This window comes from Chiloscyllium plagiosum, chromosome 40 (genome assembly GCF_004010195.1).
Source record: "Chiloscyllium plagiosum isolate BGI_BamShark_2017 chromosome 40, ASM401019v2, whole genome shotgun sequence".
Taxonomy (NCBI): domain Eukaryota; kingdom Metazoa; phylum Chordata; class Chondrichthyes; order Orectolobiformes; family Hemiscylliidae; genus Chiloscyllium; species Chiloscyllium plagiosum.
The window spans coordinates 16,103,831-16,125,108 of record NC_057749.1 but is presented as its reverse complement, the minus strand read 5'-3'; the positions used below and the strand labels follow the sequence as shown (position 1 = coordinate 16,125,108).

Sequence of the window (21,278 nt, the reverse complement as noted above, 5' to 3'; positions counted from 1 at the left end):
GTTGCAAACTGGGTTAAAATTAAATATTTTTAAAGATATTTTCTGAAATACAGTACTGAAGTTAATAAAATGTATTAAAACGAAACAAAATATTTGTGTTTTCCACTACTTTCTTCTCTGAAAATATTTTATGTTAGTGAGCTGTAATCAGGATTATAAACCCAAGTTTTTTCATATCCTTATTCTACATTTGTGAAGAGTTGGGTACAGGGAAGAAACCTCTTCTGTATAGCACAGTTTCAGTGTACTTATGCTATTCAGCTCTTTTGTCCATATATGAACCAAGGTTGCAAGAGGGTCAGGAGAGGAGTGGTTCTAGCTTGATCGCACTATTGATGACACCTTCCGTCACTTTACTGACGATCGAGAGTAGACTGATTGGGTGGTAATTGGCTGTTTTTCAGAGTAGAAGATATGCTTGGACATGTTGGCACCCACATCAAGATAGAAATGTTACAGGCTTGGCTAGGGGTGTGTCAATTTCTGGAAGAGACATTTTCAGTAATAGTTTAATCTTTTGAATTACAAACACTACCACATATGACCAAAACTGTTTGTAACCACGCTTTTCTTGGGGCAGTCACCGAACATTCAGAATTTGTTAATGTATCTCACCATTCTGAAATTTTAAAATATGTTTTAAGATAAATTTCAAAGTTTATAATTTTCAAAGTTTATGAAATGTTCAAAGATGTTTAACCATATTTAAAAAGTTAACAAATGTAATAGTATTTAGATAAAACCACTGTAATAACACATGACAGAGAGGCAGCAGTAGACCATTCAGCCCATTGAGCTTGCTCTGCCATTCAATGTGATCATGGCTGATTGTGGGCTTCAACTCCACTTTTCCACCTGCTTCCTATTTCCCTTGGTTCCCAGAGAGATCAAAAATCTGTCTGTCCCACCTTAAATGTATTCAACAATTAAATATTAAACAATGTATTCAACAATTAAATAGCCACAACTCTCTTTGGAGAGTTCCAAAGAGTCACAAATCTTGGAGAGAGAAATGTTGGATCGCCTGCCATCAAACTGAGGACCGACCTCAAACAGTTTGTCTTTTGCTTATGATTTCATTCGAGATATGTAGTCGCTGTAAATACACTATGCTTTTGTCCCATTACTCCATGGATTGCAACATTAAATGAAAACATTTTATTTTTATGCGGGTAGGGTATGTCTTTGTGATTTGTTTGCAAAGCAGCTGAAGATATACATTAACTCGTCAAATTCTTTGCATATTACCTGTGTTTTGCACTGAATATGAAAGGATTTCCCAATTCAACATCAAAATAATACATTTCATTATGGGTATATCATCCCCCTTTCTAGTTTTGGTTTTACTGATTGTTGATTCTCAATATTCTTAAAACTCATCCTCTCCACTGATCCTGGCCACATCAAACCTCAGGTCTTGTCCAGCAGTTGGGTTTATTTGGAAAGTGTAGGAGCTCAGGGAAAGGAACTTTAATTTCGATAGCAATTCTGGAATAGCACAATGTGTACCCAGGGCTAACCTTTTGTCAGTAATGCCAGAAATTGATATTTCACTTCAAAGATTATGACAGTTTCCCTATTTGGTCATCATACATGTGTTGGGTAATACAAGCTGTTACAGATAAATGATCACAATTAGCAGCTTCACTGGAACAGTCATTTCAGCGATTCCATACTGGTTTATCATACATGCTTAAATGATAGATTTTCAGAATGCTCTTGTTGTTACTGTTGCTCTAAAATACCCAAATTACCTTTTCCTTTTGTGTCTAAAGGATCATAATGTCATTTGCTTGTTCATTTTATTGACAAAGTGGAATCTGTAGTGAAATAGTGACAGTGAGTAGATGAGACAACATGCATTTCCAAGCTCTATTCTAAAATAATTTTATGAACCTCTGCAGAAGTGCAGATCAACCCGTTACACCCTCATTAACTGCACTCTATGGAAAAGAAGCTCATGTAGAATCATGCAGCATGAATGATCATTGAGAAGAAATTCTTTAATTCCAGAACAGATGAAGCACCCTTGAAGGAAGGCACTGATTTTCAGCTATCACTGCAGCTTTGACAGCACTAAGTAGTGGAGTCAACTTTTATGTCTCACAATTGGACATGGCGACTATTGACAGCTGAGTGCACCATCAGGAGGGGGACAGTACTGACCAGGAATGGCAAATAAGAAACACATGGTACATCTCTCCACCCTTCAGGCACTCTGCCTGTTTTCCTGATGAAGGGCTTTTGCCCGAAACGTTGATTTTACTGTTCCTCGGATGCTGCCTGAAATGCAGTGCTTTTCCAGCACCACTAATCCAGAATCTGGTTTCCAGCATCTGCAGTCATTGTTTTTACCTGCTATGTATACTAGAACAGCTACTAAGGGACTTCCAAAAGAATGGAGGAGAGCTTGAGTAGGATCAAACTTAGGAGAGAATCTGTAACTGAGACGTGGTATCTGATGAAGAGAGATCGGTCTACTGAGTCTCTTAAGCTCACGGGTTCCTAAACCACAAGGTTGTGCCATTTGGACATAAACTACAAACAATAAAATGCATCAATCCCATTGTTAGTTAAAGAGCTAAGTGGTAGTGTCTTAGCTAAAATGGAGCAAATCAGTGTTATGAGTAAGGCGGAAGGAGTGTACTGTTGCTGTAGTTCCACTACTCCATGGATTGCAGCATTAAATGAAATTACTTTTTCCAGTTACCAGAATAATTTTGTTAAAAAGTTTACTCTTGGGATGTAGACATTGATGGCTGGCCAGCATTTATTGTCCATCTCATTGCCCATCTCTAATTGGCCTTGAGATGGTGAGCTGCCTCTTGAACCACTTCAGTCCATATTGCTGTAGGTTGACCCACAATGAGGGTGGGAATTCCAGGATTTTGACCCAATGACAGTGAAGCATTAAATATTGATAACAGCTTTTAAGCAAGATCTATCAATCAGGATTCTTAATAAACACAATGGTTCATTATCAAAGCAAAATTCATTCAATAAAGATTAAAAAATTGGTAAACATACATAGTAACATAGAAGTATAATGTTTATCCCTCGAAATATCACCAAAACACACATTAACACGTAGGCACTCATGAAATGAAAAAAACCCTAAACTTTCCCTGCAAAAAATTGCTTTTTGAAAAAAAAGCTATTAGCAATAGATTGTTCTTGAAGGCAAAAGGGTAAAATGTAAAATGTTTTGGAGTTTGTTACTTTGATCTATATCCTGTTTCATCCTCAACAAACTCTGGCGAACAATGTCATATCATTACTCATGCGTAGTTGTCTCTGAAGTCTTACAGACAATCTTTAGATGTTCCTTCAATCACGCTTTCAAAAGAATGATAGATTTCACCTTGAACTTAATAAAACGTGTTTCTTTCCAGAATGGGAGGGATCAGCTGGGTAGCTTATTCTGGGCTTACTTTCCTCCAACTGAACAGATAAAAGCAAGAACCTGTCCAAACCGGTTACTGTTCAACCCAGTCCACAGGAGAGCTCAATGCAAAACAGGCAGTTAAAACCAGTTATGTGATTTGCAGCATGCTGTGTTAAAACAAAATCCTGAAGCCCACAGTAAACTTTAAAGAAACCGCCCCAGATATTTTCGCAAAACTTGAAATAACTTCATTTTCTACAATCCTTCAAAACTTAAGTTATCCAAACAATATTTACTATAAAATGTCTTTGTAATAAGAGGAACTCTATCTATTCACATACATGATGATGGGGAGTTTGGAACAAGCGAAAATCATTGCAACTAATCAAAGAGAAAATTGAGATTACAGTTCATCTTTACACTGAGTGGTCAACAGAGGAAAAAGATAGGAATACAAGAATTATTTTTCAAAACAATGGAATACTGCAATAACGTAATTTTTCAGAGAAATAAAGTAAGCCTGGCTCAATGGTTTCCTCATATGTTAGTATTTTGTTATCTAAGCAGTCACTTGATGGTAAATATTGCTGACAAAAACATATTTTGTCAAAGGTTTTCATCCTGGAATCATTAGGATGATTTTCAAAAATTACCAGTGTAGAAGAAAAACAATATATATATTTAAAATTCAATTCCCAGGATGAGGAGTGGGTTGGCTGGACCAGCATTCATTGCCCTTCCCTAGATGCCTTTGAGAAGGTGCTGGTGATCTGTTTTCTTGAACTGTTGCAGTCTATTGTGGTGGATTTTGACCCAGAGACATAAAAAGAATGGCAATACAATTCCAAGTCAGGATGGGTGCACCTTGGAGTGGAACTTGCAGGTTGTGGTGTTACCATATATCTGCTGCCCTTGGGTTATTTTAATATGCTGTAAAGAGCCTTGGCGAATTTCTGCAGTGTATCTTGCAGATGATATGCACTGCTGCTACTGAGAATTATCAGTGGAGGGAGTGAATGTTTATGAATGTGTTGCCCATCAAACGTGCCGCCTTTTCCTGGATGGTGTCAAGTTTCTTGAGAGCTATTGGAAAACTCTCTGCTGGTTGAAGTCATACCTGGCACAAAAAGAAGATAGTTGTGGTTGTTAGAAGTCAGTCTCTTCAGCTCCAGCACATCTCTACAGAGTTCCTCAGGGTAGTGTCCTAGCTCTAATCATCTTCAGCTATTTCGTCATTGATCCTCCCTCCATCACAAAGTCAGATAGAGGATTATTTGCTTGTTACTGCACAAAGTTCCACACCATTCATGACTCTTCAGATACTGAAGCAGTCCATATCCAAATACAGGCAACATCCGGGTTTGGGCTGATAAGTGCCAGGCAATTACCATCTCCAACAAAATCGGATCTAAGTAATTGCCCTTTGACATTCAATTACGATCTTGGAATCCCCTACTATCAAGTTACTATTGACTGGACTGAACTAGCCATATAACTACTGTGACTACAAGAGCAGCTCTGAGGATAAGAATCCTGCAATCTTCTGTTTCCACAAAGCCTATTCACTATCTGTTGTGAATAAGGCATAAGTCAGGATTGATGGAATACTTTCCACCTATCTGGTTGAGTGCAACTCCAATAACACACAAAAGCATTAAGCAGCTGTACAGGATATTGGTTAGGCCACTTTTGGAATCCTGCATTCAATTCTGATCTCCTTGCTATAGGAAAGATGTTGCTAAACTTGAAAAGGTTCAGAAAAGACTTACAAGGATGTTGCCAAGGTTGGAGGGTCTTTTCTCTTGCATTTGACCTCCCATAACGCAGCACCTCACATGTGGATTAAACTCCGTCTGACATTTCCCTCCCTGACTTTCCAACTGATCTATATCCTGTTGTATTCTTTGAGAACCTTCTTCACTGTCCACCGTGGCTGTAGGGCCTGTTTCCATGCTGTTTGACTCTTTGACTCTGTAACTTTCATATCATATGTAAACTTATTAATCAGCCCACCTACATTTTCATCCTTATCAATAGAGGTCCCAGCGCTGATCCTTGCTGACCACCATTGGTCATAGACGTTCAGTCAGAAATACACCCCTCCACATTTACCCTTTGTTTTCAATGACCAAACTAATTTTGTACCTAACTTGCCAACTCACCATTGATTGCATGCAACTTAATCTTCTGGACCAGTCAATCATGAGGGACCTTGTCAAAAGTCATGTAGAAAACATCCACTGCCTCACCTCATCAATCGTCTTTATCACTTCCTCAACAAACTCAATAATGTTTGAGACAAGCTGACTATCCGTAATAAGTCCATTCACTTCCAAACATGAGTAAAACTTGTCCCTAAGAATCCTCTCTAATATAGTTTATAATTTTCTGGATTATCCCTGTTGCCCTTCTTAAACAGAGAAACAACATTGGCTATTCCCTAGTCTTTTCACCTATGATGCCAGGTTTGTGACTACTGTATGTGAGACTGTAGGCTAATGTTAAGTTTACGATTGTAGTTGGGGGCTGATGCCAAGTTTGTAATTGGCACTCTGGGCTGATGCCATGTCGATGGGTGCGCTTACGGACCTTCGCCACCAAGCAGCAGTGGCACTGTTTGGTCAAGTCTGGGGTGGGTCGCCGCCTCTGATTGACGGTTGACGTCACCGAGAGGCCACGCCCCTTTCCTGGCGATGCTCTCCGGCCGCGATCAGGTTTGGATGTCAACCACGCGAGAGGCAACTTCCGGTGTCAGGTTCGGTTGGCCGGGAGGTTGTTAGGGGAGTTTCCAGCTGGGGCCTAAATGCTGAGTGGAGCCAGCAACATGGAGGTTATAGAGGGTGAGTGGAACTTCACTTGAAATTAGTCTTCTCCCATCCTGTAATGAGTGCTTAAGATTAAAAACTCAAAAAATAGATTTTTTTTGATACGATGAGCAAATTTGGAAAATTAATCAACTTCCTTCTCATCGTCTTTAACTGGAATTGTTTTTATTAGAAGTAATAAGTGTTGACAATTCTTTCACCTTGATCTGTTGATATGGTGTGAGCAATGTATCGTGATGTTACTCCTTGCGATGATGATGTTAGATTACTTGCTGTATATTGCAGTTTGCTGCAGGGTGGGTGACTTTTGACAAGCTTAGGGTTTCTGTTGTTGATATTGAAGCTTTCCCAAATTATATGTATCACTCTCTCCACGTAGAGTGGCTCAGTGGCCATTTAATCATTGAAATTGATGTTCCAACCTGATGGTAGGACAAAATACACCATTGTCTAAGTTAGATTAGATTCTCTAAAGGGTGGAAATAGGCCCTTTGGCCCAACCAGTCTACACTGACCCTCCAAAGAGTAACCCACCCAGACCCATTTCCCTCTGACTGATGCACCTAACACTATGGGCAATTTAGCATGGCCAATTCACCTGACCTGCACATCTTTGGACTGTGGGAGGAAAACCACGCAGACACAGGGGGAAATGGGTAAATTCCACACAGACAGTCGCCTGGAACCCTGTGCTGTGATGCAGCAGTGCTAACCACTGAGCCACCGTGCAGTTGGTACTATTGCAACTTGAAGTCTCCTAGAAAGTGTAATGATTCTGTAAAATAGTTTAATAATGCTTGTGTGTGTTTATGTTTAAAGATTTGTAACTTTCTTAAAACAAAATGTGAAACTAATCTGCAACTACAAATGGTTTTGAAGCTCTTAATACTTTTATGTTATGTTGTCTTCTGTTGAATGTTTAGTAGAGCTTACAATTGCCAGTTTCACTGCAAAAAGGAGATGGGCATAAGAACTTTGACAAAAATATGCAAGGGTCACTGGACTCAATGTTAACTCTGATTTCTCTCCACAAATGCTGCCAGACCTGCTGAGTTTCTCCAGCAATTTCTGTCTTTGGTTGATTTCCAGCATCTGCAGTTCTTTGTTTTATTGTTGTGCTACAACTGCAGTTTAGTGTTGTGAATTACTTTTGATTAAAATCCAACTCATTTCAATATCATTGCTTGGGAAATAATTTGCAGTGATAATTTGAGAAATTTTGAAGTGGTTGGTTGCTATCATGGAGTCATACAGCATGGAAACCGACCCTTTGGTCTAACTGGTCCATGCCGACTAGGTTTCCCAAATAAAACCCTAGTCCCATTTTTCTGCATTTGGCTCATATTCCTCTAAATCTTTTCCATTCATTTACCTGTCCAAATGTATTTTAGGTATTATAATTGTGCCTGCATTTAATATTTCTGTGGCAGTTTATGCCATAAACTCATCACCCGCCTGTGTGGAAAAAGTTGGCCCTCTGGTTCCTTTTACGTCTCTCCCCTCTCACTTTAAACCTGTGCCCTCTAGTTTTGAACTCCAGTACACTAGGGGAAAGAATTTTGCTATTCACCTTTGCGGATGGAATTTTTTCTTTGATATCCATTGGGAAATTTGGGTAATATAACTAAAAAAGTATTTCCCTCTACTGTGATTACTATTTATTCCCAGACTTGGTCCTGTACAGCCAGCTGTTGTGATAAATTTTTACAAAACAGTATGTCAGATACCAGCAATTGCTGGTAAGCCCTTTTATAAACGAGTTGACTAAAAAACTGCTCCACAGTACACGTCTCTGATATTACATATTCACTGGTAAGACAAGGTTAATTTTGTTATTAAGCAACCTAAGTGAAGGATTAAGACCCATGCTAGTAAATGTCATCAAAATTTAAAATGTTAGGCCACCTTTGCCTGTGTGTAGATGAAAATCCCCTACTATTATTAGAGTCATAGAGATGTACAGCATGGAAACAGACCCTTCGGTCCAACCCGTCCATGCCGACCAGATATCCCAACCCAATCTAGTCCCACCTGCCAGCGCCCAGCCCATATCCCTCCAAACCCTTCCTATTCATATACCCATCCAAATACCACTTAAATGTTGCAATTGTACCAGACTCCTCCACATCCACTGGCAGCTCATTCCATACACGTACCACCCTCTGTGTGAAAACGTTGCCCCTTACGATTCTTTTATATCTTTCCCCTGTCACCCTAAACCTAGGCCCTCTAGTTCTGGACTCCCTGACCCCAGGGAAGAGACTTTGTCTATTTATCCTATCCATGCCCCTCATAATTTTTAAACCACTATAAGGTCACTCCTCAGCCTCCGATGCTCCAGGGAAAACAGCCCCAGCCTGTTCTGCCTCTTCCTGAAGGTCAGATCCTCCAACCCTGGCAACATCCTTGTAAATCTTTTCTGAACTCTTTCAAGTTTCACAACATCTTTCCGATAGGAAGGAGACCAGAATTGGATGCAATATTCCAACAGTGGCCTAACCAATGTCCTGTACAGCCACAACATGACCTTCCAACTCCTGTACTCAATACTCTGGCCAATAAAGAAAAGCATACCAAACGCCGCCTTCACTATCCTATCTACCTGCGATTCCACTTCCAAGGAGATTTGAATCTGCACTCCCAGGTCTCTTTTGTTCAGCAATACTCCCTAGGACCTTACCATTAAGTGTATAAGTCCTGGTAAGATTTGTTTTCCCAAAATGCAGCACCTCACATTTATACTATCCCCTCCCCCTTCTACCTTTGAGCCAGTTCTGTATCCAAATGGCTAGTTCTCCCTGTATTCCATGAGATCTAACCTTGCTGATCAGTCTCCCATAGGGAACCTTGTCGAACGCCTTACTGAAGTTGTGGTGCTTTTCTGACAAGCTCCAGTTGTTCTTCCTTTGTACTCCTAACTACTGTGTGTAAACTGTTGGGTGACCTGTAAACCGCTATCACAAATGGTTATTTAGCTTTGTCATTGCTCATCTTTATTCTTTTTTAAAATCCTATTCTTTAAAATCCTATTCGTATACTGTGAGATTCGTACTCTGTATCTCCAAAGTATACAGAGTACAATCTATGTACCCCCATCCAGATATGCTGTAGCTCCTGTAGACTGGCCTCCAGCTCATAAACTGAGGTGAAGTTCCTCTAGCTACATCTACTTATTGTAGACAAGTTTGTCCTCATTACGCAGACAATCACATATCCAGCAGCTGGGACATGTCACCATACTTCCATCCTTGTGTTATAATTAGCTATTTAATTTTTTTAAAATTTTTACCTTTGTCATCAGTTTCTATACTTTTGAAGATCAGGGAAGTTCTCCCATTTATCCTTTTAAATCAGCATCACCAAAGAAGATTATGTATTCATTATCTATCTCATAGCTGCTTGTGAAAGATTATGGTATGCAAGGTAGTTGCTGTGCTTTCTAAATTATAACAGTGATAACACTTCAAGTAACCTGTTCTTAATTAACTGTGAAGTGATTTGTGAAAGATGTTATAATTGCATTTTTTTAGGTGAGTGTCTGACATCACCATATTGAAATGCAGTTGGTTTCTTATGAAATTGGTGCTTAAGGGAAATAAACTCTCAGGTCACAGTAGGGAAATGAAACTCAGTAGCGAACAGGCATGAATGTGAAGGTTCAAATGGCCTCCTTCTGTGTCATGATTAGAGTGGTGCTAGAAAAGCACAGCAGGTCAGGCAGCATCTGAGGAGCAGCAAAAGCCCTTTACCAAGAAGGCGGTTTGAGGGTGGACGTACGGGACGTAGATGAGATGCGTTGGAGGGCATCTTCAACCACGTGGAAGGGGAAATTGCGGTCTTTAAAGAAGATTAGATTCCCTACAGTGTGGGGACAAGCCCTTTGGCCGAACAAGTGCACACTGACCCTCCGAAGATTAGATTAGATTACAGTGTGGAAACAGGCCCTTCGGCCCAACAAGTCCACACCGACCCGCCGAAGCAAAACCCACCCATACCCCTACATTTACTCCTTACCTAACACTACGGGTAATTTAGTATGGCCAATTCACCTGACCCTGCACATCTTTGGACTGTGGGAGGAAACTGGAGCACCCGGAGGAAACCCACGCAGACACGGGGAGAACGTGCAAACTCCACACAGTCAGTCGCCTGAGGCGGGAATTGAACCCGGGTCTCTGGCGCTGTGAGGCAGCAGTGCTAACCACCGTGCCGCCCAAAGAGTAATCCACCCAGACCAATTTCCCCCTGACTAACCTAACACTATGGGCAATTTAGCATGGCCAATTCACCTAACCTGCACATCTTTTGGTTGTGGGGGGGAAACCAGAACACCTGGAGGAAACCCATGCACACACGGGGAAATGTGCAAACTCCATACAGACAGTTGTCCTGAGGCTGGAATCAAACCTGGGTCCCTGGTGTTGTGAGGCAGCAGTGCTAACCATTGAGCCATTGCGCCGCCCCTCCGGAAGGAGGCCATCTGATGTGTTCTGTGGTGGAACTGGTCCTCCTGGGAGCATATGCAGCGGAGGTGGAGGAATTGGGAATACAGGATAGCATTTTTGCGGAGTTGGTGGGTTTGTAGAAAATGTCGGTGTTGAGTCCGTCATCGTTGATGGAGATGGAGAGGTCCAGGAAGAGGAGGGAGGTATCAGAGATGGTCCAGGTGAATTTAAGATTGGGGTGGAATGTGTTGGTGAAGTTGATGAACTGTTCAACCTCCTCATGGCAGTACAAGGTGGTGCTGATGCAGTCATGAATGTAGCGGAGGAAAAGGTGGGGTGTGGTACCGGTGTAACTCCAGAGGATGGATTGCTCTATGTTGCCGACAAAGAGACAGGTATAGCTGGGGCCCATGTGGGTGGCCATGGCTACCCCTTTCATCTGGAGGAGGTGGGAGGATTCGAAGGAGAGATTGTTGAGGGTGAGGACCAGTTCAGCCAAACAAATGAAAGTGTCAGCGGAAGGGTACTGTTGGGGATGTCGGGAGAGGAAGAAACGGAGGGTTTGGAGACCCTGGTCATGGCGGATGGAGGTGTAGAGGGACTGGATGTCCATGGTGAAGATGAGGCATTGGGGGCCAGGGAAACGGAAGTCTTGGAAGAGGTGGAGTGCGTGGGTGGTGTCCCGAATATATGTGGGGAGTTCCTGGACAAGGGGGGAATAGGATAGTATCAAAGTAGGCGGAGATGAATTTGGTGCGGCAGGAGCAGGGTGAGACAATGGGTCAGCTGGGGTAGTCAGGCTTGTGGATGTTGATTAGGAGGTAGAATCGGGTGGTGTGGGGTTTCTGAACTATGAGGTTGGAAGTTTTGGGTGGGAGTTCCCCTGAGGTAATGAGGTTGTGAATGGTCTGGGAGATGATAGTTGGTGATGAGATGTTGAGATCATGGTCGAGGGAGTGGTAGGAGAGATGTCTTCGAGTTGGTGCCTAGCGTCAGCGGTGTAGAGGCCAGTGCACCACTACACTGCACTACACAACCACCACTGCACCCCCTTTGTCCACTGGTTTGATGGTGTGGTTGGGATTGGAGCAAAGGGAGTGGAGGACTGCATGTTGTGAGGGTGAGATGTTAGAGTGGGGGAGGGGGGAGACAGGTTGAGGCAGTTAATGTCTCGGCAGTTGGAAATAAAGAGGTTGAGGGTGGGTAATAGACTGGCATGGGGTGTCCAGGTGGATGGAGTGTGTTGGAGGCCGGCAAAGGGATCCTTGGAAGGTGGGTGGGAGGCAGCGGAAGAAGTGTTTGACGTCACAATGCGTATTGAATTTGTTGATGTGTGGAGGGAGGGGGATGAAGGTAAGGCCTTAGCGGACTGATCGTTCTTCCTCAGGGAGGAGGAGGTCTGGAGGTCCTTCTGTGTCATGAAGACTCCATGTACACCACTATAATCTGTCTTGAAGCATGATTTGGAGATGCCGATGTTAGACTGGGGTGTACAAAGTTAAAAGTCACGCAACACCAGGTTATAGTCCACAGGTTTTAACTTTGTACACCCCAGTCCAGCACCGGCATCTCCAAACCATGACTACCATCAACACCACTAACTGCTGGCTTAAAGTGGAGAGGTTAAACCTGTTGGACTATAACCTGGTGTTGTGTGACTTTTAACTTTGTCTTGAAGCAGTTCATGTATTGAACGATATGACCTGTTTAAAATGAATTTGGTGAAGGTTAACCTGTTAATGCTTGGTGCAGTTCCATAATACTGTGAAAATAGTTCTCAACTCAGTGAATTCTAAAATAAAAAAAATTTAGCCAGCGAGGGTGAGGGTTATTTAATTATTAATGCAGATATTTTAAAATCTGTATATTTTATCAGTAGCATCCTGACCTGTATACTGCAGTTTTTACAATCTCGACGTGTGTATTTTTTAAAATTAAATTTACAGTTGCTACAGCAGAATATAAAGCAGACTGCTTTTTTTCCATTAAACTCCTGCCCAACTCATGGCTGTAGGAATACAGAGTTATCGATGCAATGTGTGTAACCTTAACTTTCAGTCAAAAGCACAGACTGGATTTCAGCTTTACGTGCCATACAGTTGGATTTGACTCATTCAGACAAACGTCAGGCAAACCCAGTTGTGGGAAAGTCTGGATATTAATGTTTTAAATATCTACTAGTACATTGTTAAATGTTACTATCTAATTTTAGGTCAAGACAAAATGTTCATTCTAAATGATTTTTGTGCTAATTCAAGTGAGTGTTAGTGCTATGATTTGAAGTCGTTTCCACTTTGGGTATCTCATGTCAACAACAAGTGTTCCAAATTAATTAATAACTGTTAGACACAGATAAAGTTCCCTTTCATTTCATATCAAACGCTCTTAGGTTAGGTACAGTAGGATTATTTGCTAAATAATGCTTCCTTGACACTGACCTATCAAACACTACCAGAGTGTAAAATACTTTAAGAATCACATTATCTGTATATTTTCCCATCAAGCATGGGAAGGACAGATAAATAGTTTCAAACTCCTTCTATACTGTCTCCATCAAACACACTTAATGTAGATGCAGTGATTTAGATAAGAAATAAGGCTGTCTCCTAAGGAGTTTCGCAATTCAAGGTCAAAGGAATATTAAGGTTATGCGATATTCTGATATTTTCATCCCTTGTTCCTCAGAAATTGTAAACACTCACCAAGTTTATGTGAAAGATGGTTTGTATGTTATTCAGAGCATAGAAACTGGTTAATTGGCCCAAGCAGTCTATTTCCACATTCCTCCTATGACCCTACTGCATCTAACTCAACCATAGAGTTTTTACAGCATGGGCAGAGTTCTTTTGGTCCATCATGTCTGCATTGGTCATCAAAAATCCATCTTTTCTCATCGCGTTTCCTAGTATTCTTTCATAGCCTTGTATTCGTTTGCATTTCAATTGTTCATCTTTGTTCTTAAATGTTTTGAGGGTTCCTGTCTTTACCATCCTTTTAGACAGTGTAGATACCCACAATCCTTTGAAAGAAAAGTATTTTCCTTAAATCCCTTCTAAACCTCCTGCTCCTTAACTTAAAACTGTGCGCACCCAGTTATCGATTCCTGAACTAAGAGGAAAGGTTAACACCTGTCCATCCTGTCTATACCCCTCAGAAAATTGTACATCCCAAACTGATCCCTTTGGTGCCAGCCTTCTCTGCTCTAAGTAAAACAACTCAAGCCTATCTAGTCTGTCTTCATAACAGAATTGTTCCAACGCAGGTAATATCCTGGTGCACCCTTATGTACACACTCTAGTGCAATTACAACCTTCCTATTGTGCAGTGACCAGAACTGCATATAGTGCTCCAGCTGTGACCTAATTCATGTTGTATACAGTTTCCTTGCTCTTGTATTCATTGCCTTGACTAATAAAGGCAAGTATCTCAACTGACTTCTTTATCACCTTATCTATCTTCCCTGTTGCCTTCAAGGTCTTTGATCTTGAGGGGCTTCTGATCCTCCGTACCTCCTCGGGTCCTACCATTCTACATGTACTCCCTTACCTGTTAGTGCTCCCCATATTATTCCTTTCTAGTTTCCCTCCTGCTTGCGTTAGATGGACCCTGCTCACGTTATGCACTATATGAAAGTTAAAGGCATTGAATATATGGCACAGAAACTGATCATTCAGCTTAACTAGTCTGTGCTGATATTAAGTTCAGGCGATCGTTCCTATTCCCTTATCACTCATGAATTTGCTAAGTTTCCTTTTGAAAGTATCTAAATGTTTTGCCTCAATCATTTCCAGTGGGAATAATTTCCAGATTCTCCTCCTCCTCATTTTCCTGTTGACTTATTAGTAAATAACTTGAATTTATGTTATCTAATTTTTGATTTTTGCAAAATTGGAAATATCTAGGTTCACATTCATTCTTTCCAAATCCTTCATCCTTTTAAAGATCTTGATCATGTCACCTCTTCGTCATTGCCTTTCTAATGAGAGTCCCCAATTTGCTCAATCATTCTCAATGGCAATAATCTCTGCTTCCACAGTGCCAAATGTGGCACTGGTGAACTACGCAGCAATTCACAACATGCAGCTGTTCACGTTATATATTAATGATCTGGATGAAGGGACTGGGGGCATTCTATCGATGTTTGCCGTTGATACGAAGTTAGGTGGGCAGGCAGGCAGTACTGAGGAGGTGGGGAGGCTGCAGAAGGATCTAGACAGTTTGGGAGAGTGGTCCAGGAAATGGCTGATGGAATTCAATGTGAGCAAATGCGAGGTCTTGCACTTTGGAAAAAAGAATACAAGCATGGACTACTTTCTAAACGGTGAGAAAATTCATAAAGCCAAGTACAAAGGGATCTAGGAATGCTAGTTGAGGATTCTCTAAAAGTAAACATGCAGGTTGAATCCGTGATTAAGAAGGCGAATGCAATGTTGTCATTTATCTCGAGAGTTGGAATATAAAAGCAACGATGTGCTACTGAGACTTTATAAAGCTCTGGTTAGGCCCCACTTGGAGTACTGTGTCCAGTTTTGGGCCCCACACCTCAGGAAGGACATACTGGCACTGGAGCGTGTCTAGCGGAGATTCACATGGATGATCCCTGAAATGGTAGGTCTAACATACGAGGAACGGCTGAGGATCCTGGGATTGTATTTATTGGCGTTTAGAAGGTTAAGGGGAGATCTAATAGAAACTTACAAGATAATACATGCCTTGGAAAGGGTGGATGCTAGGAAATTGTTTCCATTAGGAGAGGAGACTAGGACCCGTGGGCACAGCCTTAGAATTAGAGGGGGTCAATTCAGAACAGAAATGCGGAGACATTTCTGGAATTCATTGCCGCGGAGTGCAGTGGAGGCCATGACGCTAAATGTCTTCAAGGCAGAGATTGATAAATTCTTGATGTCACAAGGAATTAAGGGCTACAGGGAGAATGCGGGTAAATGGAGTTGAAATGCCCATCAGCCATGATTAAATGGCGGAGTTGACTCGATGGGCTGAATGGCCTTACTTCCACTCCTATGTCTTATGATACCCAGAGAAATATTAACCTCTGCGACTGTGGAAATGTCAGTCAACCCTTGCATATTCCCAGCTACACCCAGTAGCAAGGGAATTGTACACTTTCCGTCAGCTGGTTTTGTATGAATACATTAGAAGGAATTTAAATCCATATTCCTGTTGTTAATATGTGATATGATGTATCCAGAGTCTAGAGAATAAGTTGCGAGAGTTTTGCACTGTTTCTTTAGATTTTTGCAATCCAGTATTCTTTTGGAGGCTGTTGCACTTTGGTATTTGTTTTTAATTGGCTTTGGGTGTAAAATCATTAAGAACCAGTACAGTATCAGGATCTCAGAAACCTAGGGTAGATACTCTTTGCTTTTTAATCAACGTTCTTTGAAGATCCCTTTAAGTGGAGGGCACACTTTAAAATGTTTTTGAGTAAGTGTTTGTAAATGTCAAGTATAACTTTGTTATAGGTAAACTCTGCCTTTTTCAGTATTCTGTATGTATCTATCAGGATATGTTTAATATCAGCCGAATAATTGTATTTGTTTCTTAAAGAGGTTTGCACTTGTAGACTGGAACCTTGCAGATGCAAGGGGATTTCTGCTGTTTGTGGCAGATCTGGTGAGAGGCACCACCTGCCTCGTTTAGGGGAGTCCCACAACATCTTGGGGTATTCAGGGTGGCAACCTTCTCCTGGGATCAAGGACACCAGGGGGAAGGCCTGTCTGCCAAGAGCAGTTGGCCACACCTGGGTGCTGGCAGTCCTGGCAGCCAGGGAAAGTGATGGCAGCTGCTGGTACAACAATTAGGACAAAATGACTTAGACAAGAGATAGGCACAGGTGAGGAATGGGGAGTTAATAGTAAGGGCAGGAAAGTGACTTCAGCTACCCCTTGCATCCCAGGTTCCTCAATCAGGCCCTGAGTGCCTTTCAAATGAGGGACCTCCTATGAGAGGCTGTATGCAAAACTGATAAGGTTTGCCTGTTAAGCTCCCCATCTTGTGAGCCTCCCCACTTCTGGGTTAATACTAGCAGGGACAGGATGAACTGTTTATGTGGGCATTAGCTGCCCATTTAAGGGCTTCAGTTGGTGTTGGAGTAGGATGACCATCCACTGACATTCCCACCACAGACATTGGGATGGAGGTGGGAAAGGAGGATTACGTTTCTCCTTACTTTGCTACCGAATGTGTGTAAGCAGGGAACAAGATTCTACCCACACTATGCCTTTCAGCACCTCAGTATGTCCCACAGTCTGTCAATACAATTTTACAATCAATACAGTACTTTTCGAAATGTTGCAATTTAGAAAACGTGGCAGCTAATTTTTAATTGGCTAGCTCCCGCAAATAGCAGACGACCAGTTTGTCTTGGTGACATTACATAAGGTGTAACTATTGGTAAAGGCAATGGGCAAGAACTCCTCTTTGATTCAAAACAGTGGTGTGCTGAGGGCAGACAGGGCCTTGATTTAACATAGGACACTAATCTTAAAGAATGCACCTCCAACAGCACAGCATAGTGCCCCTTCAATATGGTTCAGTAGCATTCATTGTGATTCATCTCCAGCATCTTGAGTGGAACTTTAACTCACTTGACCTTCTGACTTAGCTGCCAGTCTGCTACTAACTGAACCAAGGCTGACACTTGATGCTGAAGTCACCACAACCCGATGTAATGAGCTGGATAGATGATTGAGCTTTTTCTGATGCTGTTGAAAAGTGACAATTACATGCAAAAAGACTTCCACATTAATAATTATCCCATTCTAGAATGATTGCAGATTGTGCGTCTTCGCCGCAATTAAAAACAACATCCAAAATGGCTGAGGTCTTCAGCAATCGAGCAATACATGGAACATAAAGCGTTAAAAGTTCCGTTAGAGTATTAAGTTGAACAGCTGTCATACTTTAGCTGGATAGTCATCTGCAGCTTATGGTATTGTGTTACAAGTGCTTAGGCATAACTGTTCCAGCATGGATGTCTGTGAGTACCAGAAACCAAAGTTTTAGCTAATTGAAAAATGAAAGTTGTTAAATATCCCTAGAATTTGAATGTAACAAGGTGAAACTTGTATTGTGATTGTGACTGTAATTAAGAGTGTTAGATTTCAATTTCAAAATCACTAGTAGATTTTCTGCTGATCTGTTGACAAGGCAGACAGCTTAATCTACTTGTTGTCCTACTTGGTTTGTTGAGAAAACTGCCTTTGGTACTGTGGTAGTTTAATCAAGAGAAAACAAAAATAAGTAACTATATAGCAATCATGGTTCACAATGCACTGAGACGCCTTTTCACCGTGTACTTGAACTTTGTAATTGAGTGGCATCTAGCAGTGAAATTCAAAGCAGTACACAACTCCGACCTGGGGTTTTAGAGATAAGAGAGTTGAGACAGGGATTTGACGAGCTGTACAATTTGGAGGTGCTAGGAAAGAGTTTGAGTAGAAAAAGCCACACAGATAAAAGAGGAAAAACTCACTGTCCTTTGTTTAAATGTATATGTCTGCCATGCGTCACCTAAGGATCACTGCTAGCTCACTCTTTATCATGATAGCATTGATGCCGAAATAGAGTAAAACTGTGTTAACCTTTAATCATAATTCACTAACTAAATTATCTTTTGAGGAGATTTTGTCAGTGAAGTTTCTTTCGCTTCCTTAAACTTGTTAAACCCACTATTTCAGCTTCTCCTATTTTACTTGGGAATTATCCTTCTGCACCTCATCCTGTCAGTCTCATATGTAATCTTGCTATTCTTAACTGTCTTGCTACCACACTCTTCCATCTGGTCTTAGGCCTTCCTCCTCTTCTACATGGCAGTACTACCTCCATTATTTACCTCACTACGTTTCTTCTCTAACTCTAACAGATGACCATAGCATTTCAGTTTTTTGGTTACTTACTTCTTCAGTACTTCATGAACCTCCCTGACTCTCTTGATGTTCTTGTTAGTCCATACATCCATCTCAGTATTTGCATCTCTTTACTATCCGCTCATTGTTTCTCTCCTTGATGTTACTTAGATTTCTGCAACACATATCAACGCTAACATCACAACTATTTTGTAGGTTCTTTCATTTAAGCTCACAAAACCTACTATATTAAACTTTAATGGCAAAGTTCTAAAAGTTCAGTTTCACTGCATTTTGTCACATTGATTGAGCCTATCTGTACAAGCTTGTGTGCAGAATAATGGAACAGAATTAGATTGCCTTTCGGGCCCTGCCTCGGTGGGAGTGCACTAGGAATCAACACCAGCTATTCCCAGTCATCACAAAAGTTAAAGATTTTTAGAAAGTATACAGATTTTGCCAATTTACCTGTCTGTTGGACCCAACTTGACAGAAAACATAGGCAGATTTCTGTACTTGTCAAAAATTTCAGACTATTCCAGGTAATTAGACTGTAGATACAGATAAACAACTATGAACAGCTGGCATATAACTCTACTAATTAAACTCTATTCTGCATAGAAACTCCCCTGTATACACACGGGAGAAAAAAATGGGTGTTATGGACAGAGGGAAAGGCCGGAAGGACACTTTAGATTCTTGTTCACAGGGTTGCTAATATGGTTCTTACAATTCTTGGGTTGGTCAGCATGCTGCTTTGTGGTCTTCCTTCTCTGGAGACTCTCATGGTTTGCAACAGACACAGGATGTCTGGCTCACTTTTATAAAAGGTCTCAACTGCAACATACAGCAATTGCTGAAGGAACAAAGTGGTTTTCTTCAGGCTTAAAGTGCCTTTTACTGCAGAAAATGAGACCTCCTGAGCTGGTGGAGATCTGATGGATTCTCCATAACTTGTTCATAGCCCCATGGTATTCAACTACCTGAGAAGCCATCACATATTTATTGGCAGGCAGAAGGCCTTTGCTGCTGTTAGCTGGTTTCTGGTCCACTAACCATTAGTCACTTGGAACCAACTAAAGCTCCATCTGTACACAAACCTTTGACACCAGTTTGCCTGCAACCAACTTCAGCCCCAGCTGAGTAAAAGGAGCTCACATTCAGCATCAGATTATTTCCAAAGCTTGCAGCAATCCTCGAGAAAGCCTTTGTTTTTAAAAACATAGTTGTGGGCTGAAATTAGAAAACTAAAAATACAGGAAAATAAAAAGACACAGTCTTTACACATTTTTAGTAAAATACAGAATATGGAGTGGAGAAAATTGACTGAGCTCACCTAATGGTTCCTTGTGTAAATACACCCCCGACATTGTGCTGACCATCCTATTTAGGAGGGTTCTAGGCCATTTAACATTTGTATTCTAGTGAAAACATAGTTGTCATGGCCTGCATATATGGTGCCTTTCTGTACTTTGGAAAAATTTCTTCTTTGACAACTGGGATAGGGGGTAAAGCAAAACCTAAATATGTTAGTTGATTCCCCTGAGATCATAAGACATAGGAGTGGAAGTAAGGCCCATCAAGTCCACTCCGCCATACAATCATGGCTAATGGGCATTTCAATTCCACTAACTCTCCCTATAGCCCTTAATTCCTTGTGAGATCAAGAATTTATCAATCTCTGCCTTGAAGACATTTAAAATCCCGGCCTCCACTGCGCTCTGTGGCAATGAATTCCACAGGCCCACCATTCTCTGGCTGAAGAAATGTCTCCTCATTTCTGTTCTAAATTGACTCCATCTAGTTCTAAGGCTGTGCCCATGCGTTCCAATCTCCCTGCCTAACAGAAACAAGTTCCCAGTGTCCACCCTTTCTAAGTCATGTATTATCTTGTAAGTTTCTATTAGATCTCCCATCCACCTTCTAAACTCTTAATGAATACAATCCCAGGATCCTCAACCGTTCATCATATGTTAGGCCTACCATTCCAGGGATTATCCGTGTGAATCTCCGCTGGGCACACTGCAGTGTCAGTATGTCCTTCCTGAGGTGCAGGGCCCAAAATTGGACACAGAATTCTAAATGGGGCCTAACTAGAGCTTTATAAAGTCTCAGTAGCACAAGACTGCTTTTATATTCCAACCCTCTTGAGATAAATGACAACATTACATTTACTTTCTTAACCAGAGACTCAACCTATAGAGAATCCTGGACTAGCACTCCCAGATCCCTTTGTACTTTGGCTTTATGAATTTTCTCACCGTTTAGAAAATAGTCCACGCCTGTATTCTTTTTTCCAAAGTTCATTTGCTCACGTTGAATTTCATCGGCCATTTCCTGGACCACTCTCGTAAACTGTCTAAATCTTTCTGCAGCCTCCCCACCAAATACCTGCCTCAGAAGTACCTGCCTGTCTGCCTAACTTGGTATCATCGGCGAACTTCGCCAGAATACCCCCAATCCCTTCATCCAGGGTTGCTGAAATCATTAATGTGATTCAGCCGTATTGTTAGAAGGCGTCAGGTTCTGGTGTTGTGATTTTCTGAGTGATCTGATCTCTGAAAGTTTGACAGTTGTGGAGTACATGTAATCTGAGTATCCGTGTGTCTAGGACAAAAGTATCCGCTTGTTTCTTCTTAATCTGGATTAGTGGTGCTGGAAGAGCACAGCAGTTCAGGCAGCATCCGAGGAGAAGTAAAATCGACGTTTCGGGCAAAAGCCCTTCATCAGGAATACAGGCAGAGAGCCTGAAGGG

General features: G+C 41.4%; 1 protein-coding gene across 10 annotated transcripts in view; it reads left to right on the top strand.

Annotated features, from left to right (window-relative positions):
* Window positions 1-6,097: 6,097 nt before the first annotated feature.
* Window positions 6,098-21,278, top strand: part of ppip5k1a (diphosphoinositol pentakisphosphate kinase 1a) — a 162,220-nt gene continuing 147,039 nt past the window's right edge. For 4 of the 10 annotated variants that reach the window (XM_043680436.1, XM_043680434.1, XM_043680438.1 and 1 more), the window contains exon 1: window positions 6,100-6,225. The gene's annotated coding sequence lies outside the window, so the exon portion shown is untranslated. Of the gene's footprint in view, window positions 6,226-21,278 lie in introns of all 10 variants that reach the window. The other 6 variants (XM_043680430.1, XM_043680437.1, XM_043680433.1 and 3 more) reach the window with 3 other exon arrangements.